Consider the following 15,606-nt stretch of genomic DNA (forward strand, 5'->3'; position numbering starts at 1 on the left):
AAAACAGTGTAAAAATAAAAGGTAAAATAAATAAGAAAAAAATGTTTTTTAAATGCGCCCGTCCCGTCGAGCTCGCGTGCAGAAGCGAACGCATATGTGAGTAGCGCCCGCATATGAAAACGGTGTTCAAACCACAATATATAATGTTTGGGGTTTCTTAGTAATTTTCTAGCAAAAAAAAAAACAGTTTTCAACTTGTAAACAACAAATCTCAAAAAGAGGCTCGGTCCTAAAGTGGTTAAGGGGGGAAGGGGAAGTTAAAAAGCCAGTATTGAGCCTTAACGTCATTGGATGAGAATGACAGCCAGGCACCTGGCGTTTTCAGATGGAGCAGTAGCAGCCCGCAGCGCTCTGTCTTCTGTGACGTGAGTCTATAATGAATGGTTCTCATTACAGAGCGTCACACAGAAATCAGAACATTACTTTCTTGGGTAGTCACATTTAAAAGTGAAAATGAAAGTTGCTGTCGTGGCTCTGGGTGAAGACTTCCTTTTTTGGAGGCTGAGCCATTTTCTTGGAAGGGAAGTTTGTGGATAGAACGCTGGAGACAGAGAGAAGGTGAAAGAGCTCAGAGAGGACCCCGAGGATTCCACCCTTCGCCATTGCATCAGCCTGTACAAAGGTCAGACAATTTACCGTCAAGGGGGGGGGGGGTGATTTACTAAAAAGTTAGAGATGTTCACTTAGCTTAGTAAATAAGGTGAGATTTTATCATTCTGTGTGGGCATTGACTTTTCTGGGCAGAACATGCCATACAATGGCCTCTGGCATGGCCAGACATATCAGGGATTATAGGACACTTCATTCATGTCTGGGATGTGGCACAGTACAAAGTAAACATTGACTGGCCATGCAGCATTGTGTCCGAGTGTTGGAAATAAGCAGCCTGTCCCCACAGTCCCTATATTCCTCCAATATGATCTGTCACTCCGACCCGCAGGAGAGGGTACTGCATACCCCGGCAGGGCTGTGATCTGCCCGCAGGGAACTTATGAGATATATGTTTTTCAGTCTATTGATCGCAGCATGATCGATGACGCATAAGTAAATGTCTGGAAGTTTAACACTCACATGCTGTGTGTGTATATATATATATATATGTATATATACACAGCCTGGGACATCGACAGAATTCTAATCATTTTGGCGCTATACACCACCACAATGGATTTGAAATGAAACGAACAAGATGTGCTTTAACTGCAGACTTTCAGCTTTAGTTTGGGGGTATTTACATCCAAATCAGGTGAACAGTGTAGGAATTACAACAGTTACAATAGTAACATTTACAACAGTTACAATAGTAACATTGTTTATAAACATTGCTCAGACAGGAGAAAGAGAGATACACAGTAACATTGGGGTTCATTTACTAAATCCACTTTGCACTACAAGTGCACTTGAAAGTGCAGTCGCTGTAGATCTGAGGGGGACATGAAAGGAAAATAAAAAAAAGCATTTTTGCTTGTACATGATTGGATGATAAAGTCAGCAGACCTTCCCCTCATTTCAGATCTTCCCCTCAGATCTAAAGCGAATGTACCAGCCCTATGCTGATGACACACAAATCTATCTGCCCTTAGTAAATCAACCCCAAAGTTTGTAAACATTGATCAGGCACAAGATAAAAATATACAAAATAACATTGTTTATACACATTGATCAGATGTCAAGATAAAAAGATACAAAGTAACATTGTTTATACACATTGATCAGATGTCAAGATAAAAATATACAAAATAACATTGTTTATACACATTGATCAGATGTCAAGATAAAAAGATACAAAGTAACATTGTTTATAAGCATTGATCAGATGTTAAGCGATACAAAGTAATCTTCTCTTCTTGTAGGCTATGCTTGACCTAATATAGGAGTACTGAATTAAAATTTACAGAGGTCTGGTGAGTACAATTTTCTTCCAGCAGAGGTCCACCTTTCATGTTTGAGCTATGACTCAGATTCTTCACATCACAGCCTCCTGTTCATGTCACAATCCCCCCCACCTTTAGGGCCCAAACATCCTGGTCCTTAATGTAAAATGCAAGGTTCTATTGTGCGGTCACCTGTTAGTGCAAAGTCCAGGAACTGGTATGGTGGTGCTTAAAGTGGTTGTAAACTCACTTTGGAAAAAAATAAAAAAAACTAACACCTGCAAGACAAAGACATAATGAGCTAGTATGCATAGCATACTAGCTCATTATGTAATACTCACCTGGGATTGAAGCCCCCTCTGCGGTGCCCGACACAGCACCGGCCAGCGACGTCATTCCGGAGTTACCTACGGGTATCTTGGCTCCGTCACTGTGATTGGCCAAAGCTGCAATGATGTCACTCCCGCACATGCGTGCGTGACCCGCCGGTAACGGCACAGTCACTGAAAGCAATGGCACGTACATGCCATTGCTTCAGTGCGCAGGTGATGTCTCCTAAACCGTTCAGGTTTAGGAGATATCCAGGGTAGCTACAGGTAAGCCTTATTATAGGCTTACCTGTAGCAAAAAGTGTGTTGTAAGGGTTTACAACCACTTTAAGTGCGTAGTTCTGTATCCTTTTTTTTTCTTTTAACTATAATAAAATGTCAAAATTACATTTTATTCATTTTTATGCACCGCACCTCAGTTTGGGGGCATAGAATAGCTCTGCATAGAGGCTTCCTGTTCATTCATAAACTGAGGCATAGTAAACACAGTTCACTATGCCGCTCTATGAGTGGATAAAAAAAAAAAAAAAACAGTCAGAGATCGGTACCGATCACTGACTCTATTCATTAAGACAAGGAAGGAGCCAGTAAATGACATGTTTATCTGTTACTTCCCTGCTCTTCATCCTGACAGATCCCCAGCAGCAGCCGGCAGGAGGTAGGATGGGGAAACCCGGGGGAGATGCGGGGCCAGGAGAGAGCACACAGGAGCCCGGGGCAGCAGGACAGCAATAGGGAGGCGGCAGGAGCAGCATGTGGAGGAACTAATGTCCTTCATTTCCCTCCTGCAGCTGCTGAATGTCTGCAGGAGGAAGAGGAGGAGAAGCAGGCATTCGGCCCCTGCTCCCCTTCTATCCAAGCATACAGGTGGCCGCTCGGGCCCCCTGGAGCATGGGGCTGGGTCACAGGGGTCAGGTCCCTGTGACCCCTGTAAGTACGCTCCTGGCAGGAGGGAATATTATGAGCTCACTTTTAGAAAGATTAAGTTTGAGGAAGTGGTGTGACATCCATGCTGATATGTCAGTTAGTGAGTTAGCAAGGCGAGAGGAGACTGAGGTGAAGAGTAGAGAGATAGATTTGTGTGTCATCAGCATAGGGCTGGTACTGTAAGCCATGGGAGTTTATCACGTGACCAAGGGAGGAGGTGTAAATGAAGAAGAGGAGGGGTCAGAGGACAAAACCTTGGGGGACCCCTACAGAGAGGGAGTGGAAAGGAGGAGGCAGAGCTATAGGTAAGACTAAGAGAGTGCTGTGATAGGTAGTAGGCAGTAGAAAAACCATGAGAGAGCAGAGTCTTGAAGGGCAAGAGAGTGGAGGTTTTTGACAAGGAGATGGACAGTATCAAAGTCTGCAGAAAGGTCTAGTAGTATGAGTATGTAGTAGTATGAAATAGTGCCCATGGGTTTTAGCAGTTAGTAAATCATTAGTGAGTAGGGCAGTTTCAGTAGAGTGTAGTAAGCGGAAGCCAGACTGTAAGGGGTCAAGAAGGTTGTTGTCAGTGAGGTAGGGGCTCAGACGGTTGTAGACTAAAAGTTTAGAGGTAAACTGGAGCAAGTAGATGGGTCTTAAGTTGTTCAGGCTTGTAGGGTCCAGTGAGGGATTTTTAAGTATAAGGGTGTTCAGAGCATGTTATAGAGAGGAGGGGAAAGTGCCAGTAGAGAAGGTGAGATTGAAGATGTAAGTGGAGAGAGCATAGAATAGAAGAGGGTGACTGTAGTATTTGTGAGGGAACAGGGTCAAGTGTAAGGCGGGCTTCTGAGAAAACTTTAGCGACCTAGGGTGGTTTTGTACAGGGTGTGTTAAATGGGGTAGATATCTGTGCAGTGGAGATGCCCCCAAAAATTGCATCAATCTTGTTTTTGAAGTGATTTTCAATCTCGTGAGCGAGTTACTGGGTGGAGGCAATGGTGGAGAAAGTAGAGAGTTAAAAGTAGAGAAGACGAGGACAAAGTATTAATGAGAGTGCCAAAGTAGGCTTGTTAGGCTTGGTGTCATCAGTCTGCCAAGGTTGTAATGGTCGAGGCCTGATATTTCATATAATGAGAGGAGCAAGTGAGTTCAGTGTGGAAGAGAGAGAAATAGATAGAAGTGGCCAGGCCAGGGCAGGACAAGGGGAAGGGGGGTATTTTGTCATAGAGATGGTCAATTGCAGAGTAGAAAAGGGAAGGATTAAATTGGTGAAGGTTTCTAAGGCTAATTGTTTGCTGATTGGAGAGGTAGGTGGTTAAAGGACACTGTGAAAGTGATGAGATTGTGATCAGAGAGCAGAAAGGGGGTGTTGGTGAGGGTTTAGGGAGTGCAAAGATGAGAGAAAGAAAGGTTAAGGGTATTACCATCAGAGGGAGTGGGGGACTGTGACCATTGAAGTTGATTTACTAAAGGCAAATATACTGTGCACTGCAAGTGCAGTCGCTCCAGATCTGAGGGGAAGATTTGAAATGAGGGGAAGCTCTGCTGGTTTCTATCATCCAATCATTTCCTTGCATGTGATTGGATATTCATTTCAAAGTGAAACTTTACCTCATTTACTAAGCTCTGGAGCGAGTGCACTTGCAGTGCACAGTATATTTTCCTTTAATAAATCAACCCCATTGTGTTAGGTCAAAAGGTGAGGTTACTGTAAGTTTAAAAGTTAGGATGTAGATGGGCTGTTAACATTAGTGGGGATGTTAAAATCACCAAGAATGATGGTGGGTATTTTAGAGGTGAGAAAGTGGGGTAGCTAGGCAAAGAAGTCATCAAGAAAGCGTGACACTGGTCCAGGAGGCTGATAGATCACTGCAAGCCTTAGATAAATGGGAAAAAACAGATGAATACATTGAGTCTCGAAAGAAGAGAAGAATAGAGAGGGAGGGTTAAGAAGGACTTGAAAGGTGCTCAGTGGGGATGGAAACAAACCAACACCAACTCCTTTCCAACCACTGGGTCTGGGTGAGTGAGTCCAGTGGAGGCCTCCACGGGGAGAGCTGTGGGAGAGGCAGAGTGAAGCCAGGTGGATTATGGATTCTACCAAGAGGAAGAGATAGATATGTGTATTCTACAGACTTTAGCCAAGGTATTTATGATGGGGGTGGTCTGATATCTGTTTGTTTTCTGGGTTGCTCAAGCTTGTGAATTTTACAGTTTTACAAGGGTACCTAGACTGTATTGGCTAAGGCCCCTTTCACACGATAGACCCGCTCGGATCCGCCTGTCCGTTTTTCAGGCGGATCCGAGCGGGCTACTCACTGACTTGTATGGGCAGGCGGATATCAGCGGAGATGTGTCCACTGACACCCGCCTGCCATCCGATCCGATGAGATCCACGCAAAACAGACGGATGGCGATACGTTCGCTATCCGTCCAGCGGATTGGATAGGATCGGATGAAAACGGACATGTCTGTTTTCATCCTATTTTCCCATAGAGATCAGCGGGGCTCTGACAGGTCCATCCCTGCACAGTGAGCAGAGATGGACCTGTCATCCGCCGGCTTAGCAGGGATTAACGGATCGATCTCCCACTGAGCTAGCGGAGTCCACTGAGCGGATCCACCCCGTGTGAAAGGGGCCTCATGGAAAGGGTCTGTCTGTGCCCAATCAGTGGACTGATAAGAAGTCCCTGGCATCATTTAACAGTTTGTGTATTGTACCAGATGCTTCATGGGGGGGGGGGGGTGAAAAAAGGGGACCACTGCTGCTATTCACCAACCTGTGTTTCAAACTGTCATGGCTGAGTTCTGAACAACATGGCATCCTTGCCCTTTCACACAGTTTTGTGAGGGGCCCAGTATGTGTTACCATTACACCCCCATCACAGATCTCCCCATCACCAACCGCCCTTTACACCATTGCCCTCAGTCCTCCCTTCACATCAGATCACAGTCCCCCAGCCTTATACCACAGTCCCCTTTATATAATAGTCCCCATTCTTTACATCACAGTCTCCCCTTCATATTACAACACCCCTTACTTCACAGTCCCCCCATTACACTACAGACCCCTCTTTACATCGCAGTCTTGCCTCCATATTACAAACTCCTGTCCCTTTCATCTCATTGCAGCACTCCCCCCCCCCCCCACCCTCATTACTGTCCTATCCTACTCACTCACACAAGATGGAAGGTGCGCCAGGTCTGGATAGAGAGCGGGACTTTTAATATTAAAGGCAGGTGAAGGATTGCCTGGACTGCCCCACAGCCTAACAACCAATCACTTGCTTTTTAACTTGAAAAGCCCCAACCTCTATCCAGACCTGCTGTGCCTCCCATCTTGTGACCTCCCTTGAGAATGATAGTGGCAATGGCGAGCAGGGGAGCCACCGGCCAGAAGATACACAGGCATCTATTTGGTGAGGCTGCGATCCAGATAGGACTGTTACTCGGTTCGGATGTGGGCTGCGTCCTGCCATTTAGTGATGCCTGGCCTAATCATTTCTTTGAAATACCTTAAAGCGGAGGTTCACCCAAAAATTGAACCTCCGCTTTTCGGAACCCTCCCCCCCTCCGGTGTCACATTTGGCACCTTTCAGGGGGGAGGGGGGTGCAGATACCTGTCTAAGATAGGTATTTGCACCCACTTCCGACATAGACTGCCACGGGAGTCTATGCCTCTTCCCGTCCCCACCGCGCTGTCTGCTGGGACACACATGGGTCCCAGAGACAGCGGGGACCAGTTAGGAAGCGCAGCGCGACTCACGCATGCGCAGTAGGGAACTGCGCTTCACTTCCTGATTCCCTTACAGAGAATGGCGGCGGCAGCACCCGAGGACCGAGGGAAGATTCGATCTCGGGTGCCGACATCACTGGACCCTGGGACAGGTGAGTGTCCTTATTTTAAAAGTCAGCAGCTGCAGTATTTGTAGCTGCTGACTTTTAACATTTTTTTTTTTCGCGGGACTCCCTCTTTAAGGTGTGTTGGTAAGTGCTGAGTGGGCAATGTGTGGGCAATGTGTGTCATCTTCAGGTGTGCAGAGAAACCACAAAACAATTTAGTGGCTCCTCTGGGGGTAGCACTACCTAAACATTGGTTCAGATGGGAGATAGAGAGATACAAGGTAACTTTGCTTATAAACATTGATCAGACAGGAGATAGAAAAATACAAAAAAACATTGTTTATAAGCATTGAATAGTGGGGAGATAGAGAGATACAAAGTAACATTGTTTATGAACATTGTTCAGACAGGAGATAGAGAGATACACAATAATATTGTTTATATAGGGATGAGCCGAACACCCCCCGGTTCGGTTCGCAACAGAACCTGCGAACGGACCGAAAATTCGCACGAACGTTAGAACCCCATTGACGTCTATGGGAGTCGAACGTTCAAAATCAAAAGTGCTCATTTTAAAGGCTAATTTGCATGGTATTGTCCTAAAAAGGGTTTGGGGACCCGGGTCCTGCCCCTGGGGACATGTATCAATGCAAAAAAAACTTTCAAAAACGCCCGTTTTTTTGGGAGCAGTGATTTTAATGATGCTTAAAGTTAAAAAAAAAAAGTGAAATATTCCTTTAAATATCGTACCTGGTAGTATGCCTGTAAAGTGGCGCATGTTTCCTGTGCTTAGAACAGTCCCTGCACAAAATGTCATTTTTAAAGGAAAAAAGTAATTTAAAACTGCTTGCGGCTTTAATGTAATGTCGGGTCCTGGCAATATGGATGAAAATCAGTGAGACAAGCAGCATGGGTACCCCCCAGTCCATTACCAGGCCCTTTGGGTCTTCTATGGATATTAAGGGGAACCCCACACCTAAATTAAAAAAAGGAAAGGCGTGGGGCCACCAGGCCCTATATACTCTGAACAGCAGTATACAGGCGGTGCAAACAAGACAGGCATTGTAGGTTTGTTGTTAAGTAGAATTTTTTTGTAATTTTGAACTGGTACATTTTTAATGTGTTTAGCTCCAGCCAAAAAATCTATTTTAAGCTTTTTGGAAAACATAGGGAAGGGTTATCACCCCTGTGACATTTGTTTTGCTGTCTGTGCTCCTCTTCAGAAGATTTCACCTCATTTTTTGTCCCAATGACAAATGTTTTTTGAAAATTTGGTGTTTTTTGTGAAACAAGGATTGGTGATAAAGCATCAGTGGAAAGGAGAAACGTTTTTCCCATATTAACACTTACAGGAGAGAATTTCCCTTCCTAGGGGTAGATTTAATCTCACTTCCTGTTTTCTCCTTCCGTTTGCAAGTAGGAGTCGTTTGTAAGTTGGATGTTTGAAAGTAGGGGCCTGCCCTATATACTCAGCAGAAATTTGGGCCTTAGGTGTTGTGGCCACAACACTGTAAGCCCTCACAGGGCCCTGCTGTGAAATATTAGATCAAGAATTGTAATTACATGCCCCTGTTGAACAGGGGCAGAAAAATTGGGCCTTTGGTGGTGGTGGTGCTAGTGCCACAACACTGTAAGTCCTCACTCGCTCTTGGTGGGTGCAGAAACTGGCCCTGCTGTGAAATATTAGAGCAAGAATTGTAATTACATGCCCCTGTTGAACAGGGGCTGAAAAATTGGGCCTTAGGCACTGGTCTTGGTGCCACAACACTGCAACCCCTCACAGATACTCTAGTTGGAACGCAGGAACGAGCCCTGCTGCAAAGTATTGCTTTAACCACTTCAGCCCCGGAAGGATTTACCCCCTTCCTGACCAGAGCACTTTTTACAATTTGGCACTGCGTCGCTTTAAATGCTAATTGCGCGGTCATGCAATGCTGTATCCAAACGAAATTGGCGTCCTTTTCTTCCCACAAATAGAGCTTTCTTTTGATGGTATTTGATCACCTCTGCGGTTTTTATTTTTTGTGCTATAAACGGAAAAAGACCGAAAATTTTGAAAAAAAATGATATTTTTTACTTTTTTTATTAAAAAAATCCAATAAACTCAATTTTAGTCATACATTTAGGCCAAAATGTATTCGGCCACATGTCTTTGGTAAAAAAAATGTCAATAAGCGTATATTTATTGGTTTGCGCAAAAGTTATAGCGTCTACAAACTAGGGTACATTTTCTGGAATTTACACAGCTTTTAGTTTATGACTGCCTATGTCATTTCTTGAGGTGCTAAAATGGCAGGGCAGTACAACCCCCCCCCCCAAATGACCCCATTTTGGAAAGTAGACACCCCAAGGAAATTGCTGAGAGGCATGTTGAGCCCATTGAATATTTTTTTTTTGTCCCAAGTGATTGAATAATGACATAAAAAAAAAATTACAAAAAGTTGTCACTAAATGATATATTGCTCACACAGGCCATGGGCATATGTGGAATTGCACCCCAAAATACATTCAGCTGCTTCTCCTGAGTACGGGGATACCACATGTGTGGTACTTTTTGGGAGCCTAGCCGCGTACGGGGCCCCGAAAACCAATCACTGCCTTCAGGATTTGTAAGGGCGTAAATTTTTGATTTCACTCCTCACTACCTATCACAGTTTTGAAGGCCATAAAATGCCCAGATGGCACAAAAAAACCCCAAATGACCCCATTTTGGAAAGTAGACACCCCAGGCTATTTGCTGAGAGGCATGTTGAGTCCACGGAATATTTTATATTTTGACACAAGTTGCGGGAAAGTGACAAATTTTTTTTTTTTGCACAAAGTTGTCACTAAATGATATATTGCTCACACAGGCCATGGGCATATGTGGAATTACACCCCAACATACATTCTGCTGCTTCTCCTGAGTACGGGGATACCACATGTTTAGGACTTTTTGGGAGCCTAGCCGTGTACGGGCCCCCCGAAACCAAGCACCGCCTTCAGGATTTCTAAGGGTGTAAATTTTGGATTTCACACCTCACTACCTATCACAGTTATGAAGACCATAAAATGCCAAGATGGCACAATACCCACCCAAATGACCCCATTTTAGAAAGTAGACACCCCAAGCTATTTGCTGAGAGGCATGTTGAGTCCATGGAATATTTTATATTTTGCCACAAGTTGCAGGAAAATGACAAACTTTTTTTTTTTTTTGCACAAAGTTGTCACTAAATGATATATTGCTCACACAGGCCATGGGCATATGTGGAATTGCACCCCAAAATACATTCTACTGATTTTCCTGAGTACGGGGATACCACATGCGTGGGAGTTTTTGGGAGCCTAGCCGCGTACGGGGCCCCGAAAACCAAGCACCGTCATCATGATTTCTAAGGGCGTAAAGTTTTGATTTCACTCCTCACTACCTATCACAGTTTTGAAGGCCATAAAATGCCCAGATGGCACAACCCCCCCCAAATGACCCCATTTTGGAAAGTAGACACCCCAAGCTATTTGCTGAGAGGCATGTTGAGTCCATGGAATATTTTATATTTTGACACAAGTTGCGGGAAAGTGACAATTTTTTTTTTTTTTGGACAAAGTTGTCACTAAATGATATATTGCTCAAACATGCCATGGGCATATGTGGAATTACACCCCAAAATACATTCTGCTGCTTCTCCTGAGTACGGGGATACCACATGTGTGGGACATTTTTGGAGCCTAGCCGCGTACAGGCCCCCGAAACCAAGCACCGCCTTCAGGATTTCTAAGGGCGTAAATTTTTTATTTCACTCCTCACTACCTATCACAGTTTTGAAGGCCATAAAATGCCAAGATAGCACAACCCCCCCCCCCCCCAAATGACCCCATTTTGGAAAGTAGACACCCCAAGCTATTTGCTGAGAGGCATGGTGAGTATTTTGCAGCTCTCATTTGTTTTTGAAAATGAAGAAAGACAAGAAAAATTTTTTTTTTCTTTTTTCAATTTTCAAAACTTTGTGACAAAAAGTGAGGTCAATGCAAAATACTCACTATACATCTCAGCAAATAGCTTGGGGTGTCTACTTTCCAAAATAGGGTCATTTGGGGGGGGGGTTGTGCCACCTGGGCATTCCATGGCCTCCAAAACTGTGATAGGCAGTGAAGAGTTAAATCAAAAATTTACGCCCTTAGAAAACCTGAAGGCGGTGCTTGGTTTTCAGGGTCCCGTACGCGGCTAGGCTCCCAAAAAGGCTCACACATGTGGTATCCCCGTACTCAGGAGAAGCAACAGAATGTATTTTGGGGTGTAATTTCACATATTCCCATGGCATGTTTGAGCAATATATCATTTAGTGACAACTTTGTTTAGAAAAAAAAAAAAATTGTCTTTTTCCCGCAACTTGTGTCACAATATAAAATATTCCATGGACTCGACATGCCTCTCAGCAAATAGCTTGGGGTGTCTACTTTCCAAAATGGGGTCATTTTGAACTGTCCTGGCATTTTATGCACAACAATTAGAAGCTTATGTCACACATCACCCACTCTTCTAACCACTTGAAGACAAAGCCCTTTCTGACACTTTTTGTTTACATGAAAAAATATTTTTTTTTGCAAGAAAATTACTTTGAACCCCCAAACATTATATATTTTTTTAAAGCAAATGCCCTACAGATTAAAATGGTGGGTGTTTCATTTTTTTTTTCACACAGTATTTGCGCAGCGATTTTTCAAACGCATTTTTTGGGGAAAAAACACACTTTTTAAAATGTTAATGCACTAAAACACACTATATTGCCCAAATGTTTGATGAAATAAAAAAGATGATCTTAGGCCGAGTACATGGATACCAAACATGACATGCTTTAAAATTGCGCACAAACGTGCAGTGGCGACAAACTAAATACATTTTTAAAAGCCTTTAAAAGCCTTTGCAGGTTACCACTTTAGATTTACAGAGGAGATCTACTGCTAAAATGACTGCCCTCCATAGGACCTTCGCGGTGATACCTCACATGCATGGTGCAATTGCTGTTTACATTTGACGCCAGACCGACGCTTGCGTTCACCTTTGCGTGAGAGCAGGGGGGGACAGGGGTGCTTTTTTTATTTATTTATTTATTTATTTATTTTTTATTTTTTATCTTATTTTTAAACTGTTCCGTTCATTTTTTAAATTTTTTTAATCATTTTTATTGTTATCTCAGGGAATGTAAATATCCCCTATGATAGCAATAGGTAGTGACAGGTACTCTTTTTTGAAAAAATTGGGGTCTATTAGAACCTAGATCTCTCCTCTGCCCTCAAAGCATCTGATCACACCAAGATCAGTGTGATAAAATGCTTTCCCAATTTCCCAATGGCGCTGTTTACATCCAGCGAAATCTAAGTCATGAAATGCTCATAGCTTCCGGTTTCTTAGGCCATAGAGATGACTGGAGCCATTCTGGTCTCTGATCAGCTCTATGGTCAGCTGGCTGAATCACCGGCTGCATTCTCAGGTTCCCTGTTGGGACAGGAGAGCCAGAGAAAAACATGGAAGACGGTAGGGGGGGGCATTCCCTCCCACTGCTTGTAAAAGCAGTCTAGAGGCTAATTAGCCGCTAGGATTGCTTTTACATGAAAGCCAACCGCTGGCTGAAAAGAATGATACCAAGATGATACCTAAACCTACAGGCATCATTCTGGTATAACCACTCAAAGTCCAGCAACATACCAGTACGTTGCTGGTCCTTGTTGGGCATATATTGTAAACTTTTTTTTCATGAAGCCTGTGGGCTGAACGGAAAAAAGATATTGATCGGTGGGTATGCCCACCATTAGAATACCTCCCTTCATCCACCCACTTCTAATGATGGGCATACATGCACCGTTTATATATGCCGAAACATGGGGGCATCCTCCCGCAAAAGGCAGGAGCAAATCGCTCCTCCACCCACTGCTGCCCCCACGCTTCGGCATATATGCTGAAGTATGTAACTGTGGTGGTGAAATCACCTCCGACAGCGCTGGAGTCACGGCTTTATGTATTGTGGGAGCAAACGCTGTTGCTGTCAAGATAAATAAATCCGCTCTGCAGCTGAATGGCGTACCTGCTAAGCAAATGATGGTTAACAATAAAACAAAGTAACATTACAGTATAACAGTAAGACTTACCATACCTGCAAAGCAAATACAAAAAAAATAGTAAAAAGTAAAACATTTAAACGCAACCTGTGCCTAAAATAAATATATGCCGAAGCATGGGGGCATCCTCCCGCAAAAGGCAGGAGCAAATCGCTCCTCCACCCACTGCTGCCCCCACACTTCGGCATATATGCTGAAGTATGTAACTGTGGTGGTGAAATCACCTCCGACAGCGCTGGAGTCACGGCTTTATGTATCGTGGGAGCAAACACTGTTGCTGTCAAGATAAATAAATCCGCTCTGCAGCTGAATGGCGTACCTGCTAAGCAAATGATGGTTAACAATAAAACAAAGTAACATTGCAGTATAACAGTAAGACTTACCATACCTGCAAAGCAAATACAAAAAAAAATAGTAAAAAATAAAACATTTAAACGCAACCTGTGCCTAAAATATATATATGCCAAAGCATGGGGGCATCCTCCCGCAAAAGGCAGGAGCAAATCGCTCCTCCACCCACTGCTGCCCCCACGCTTCGGCATATATGCTGAAGTATGTAACTGTGGTGGTGAAATCACCTCCGACAGCGCTGGAGTCACGGCTTTATGTTTCGTGGGAGCAAACGCTGTTGCTGTCAAGATAAATAAATCCGCTCTGCAGCTGAATGGCGTACCTGAAAACAAAAAAATGGCTACCAAACATGATAAAAACATAACAACAGTAAAACATTGCAGAATAGAATACAGTAAAAAAGAGCAGAACAATAGAGAGAGAATAGAGAGAGAGAACAATAAAACGACAACTATTTTTGGTTTTTAATATTTTATATTTTTTTGTGCTTTTTTTTTTTTACTTTTTTTGTAACTTTAACTTTTGTAACTGGTACCAGGTTTGGGTCTCTCAAAATGCGATGGCATCTTGGGAGACCCTGTGAAAGTGTGTCCTAGTCTGTGCAGTGCTGTACCTTACGCTAATACTCAACTAGTGTATGGTAGCGTTCAAAACATTCACCAATGCAAAGACCAGGATTGTCAGGACAGAAGGGACAATAATACCGGGTGTCACGCCTAAATCCGCGCTTGCTGCAGACACAAAATCTTTTTTGGGGGGCTCGTTGGGTAGGGGTACTCGGGAGGACATAAATAAAATGCCTCTCATGCAGCCGGCTTACTGCATTTGGTTGGGGATGGTGAGGTGGAGCACCGTCTGGAAACAGAAGGGCTCTGACGATCTCTTCCTGGAATTTAAGGAAGGATCCAGTCCGTCCTGAAGCTCTGTATAGCACATAAGCGTTCAGCAAAGCCAATTGAAATAAATAAACAGACACTTTTTTGTACCAGCGTCTGGCCTTACGGGCAACTAGGTACGGCACCAACAACTGGTCGTTGAGGTCCACCCCTCCCATAATTTGGTTATATTCGTGGACACAGAGGGGTTTCTCCACAACACCAGTCGCCGTAGTAATTTGGACCATCGTGTCTGCATGAAGGGAGGTAAGAACGAAAACATTCTTATTGTCCCTCCACTTCATAGCGAGCAAGTTATTACACTTCAAGCAGGCTCTCTCCCCCAGCCTAAGACGGGAATCTACAAGCCGCTGGGGAAAGCCTTGGCGATTAGGTCGCACGGTGCCACATGCTCCAATCTGATGATCAAAAAGGTGACTAAAAAGTGGCATGCTCGTGTAATAATTGTCCACGTACAAGTGGTACCCCTTTCCGAATAAGGGTGACACCAAGTCCCACACTATCTTGCCAGCACTTCCTATGTAGTCAGGGCAGTTTGTCGGCTCTACGTGACTATCTTTTCCCTCGTAAACCATAAAACTACATGTATAGCCTGTGGCCCTGTCACAGAGCTTATACATCTTGACGCCGTATCTGGCACGCTTGCTGGGAAGATACTGTTTGAATGACAAGCGGCCAGAAAATTTAATCAGGGACTCATCAACGCAGACAACTTGATGGGGAGTAAACAAGTCTGCAAAACGTTGGTTGAAGTGGTTTACGAGGGGCCGAATTTTGTAGAGCCGATCGTATTCAGGGTCTCCACGAGGACAACAGAGTTCATTGTCATTGAAGTGCATGAACCGCAAAATCTGCTCATATCGTGCCCTGGTCATGGAGGCAGAGAACACGGGCATATGGTAAATTGGGTCAGTGGACCAATATGACCGCAACTCACTCTTTTTATTTATGCCCATGTTGAGGGAAAGGCCCAGAAAGATCTTAAATTCGGAGACCGTAATTGGTCTCCAATCTCTTGCAAGGCAGGACTGGGGAATAGTGGCGATGTGTTGACCAGCGTATAAATTGCTTTGGTCCACAATAGATCTATAGAGATCTTCATTGAAAAACAGCGAAATAAAAATCCAGTGGCGTAAAATCAACTGTTTCCACCTGAATTCCGGGTTGGCCAGTGAATGGGGGAAGTACGGGTGCTGCAGAAGTGGTGGGTACCCAATTCGGATTGGCGAAAGGCAGCAGGAAGGGCACTATGGGCATGACGGGCCTGTGTTCGTCTTCTTGGTGGCAGCGGGACACTACTTGTGCTTG

The 15,606-nt window shown here is 44.1% G+C and overlaps 1 protein-coding gene across 2 annotated transcripts in view; it reads left to right on the forward strand.

Annotated features, from left to right (window-relative positions):
- Positions 1 to 293: 293 nt before the first annotated feature.
- Positions 294 to 15,606, forward strand: part of LOC141112687 (mixed lineage kinase domain-like protein) — a 74,423-nt gene continuing 59,110 nt past the window's right edge. The window contains exons 1-2 of one of the 2 annotated variants that reach the window (XM_073605691.1): positions 295 to 622; positions 1,854 to 1,904. The gene's annotated coding sequence lies outside the window, so the exon portion shown is untranslated. Of the gene's footprint in view, positions 623 to 1,853; positions 1,905 to 15,606 lie in introns of both variants that reach the window. The other variant, XM_073605692.1, reaches the window with a different exon arrangement.

The sequence above is a fragment of the Aquarana catesbeiana genome, linkage group LG11 (assembly GCF_042186555.1).
Source record: "Aquarana catesbeiana isolate 2022-GZ linkage group LG11, ASM4218655v1, whole genome shotgun sequence".
NCBI lineage: Eukaryota > Metazoa > Chordata > Amphibia > Anura > Ranidae > Aquarana > Aquarana catesbeiana.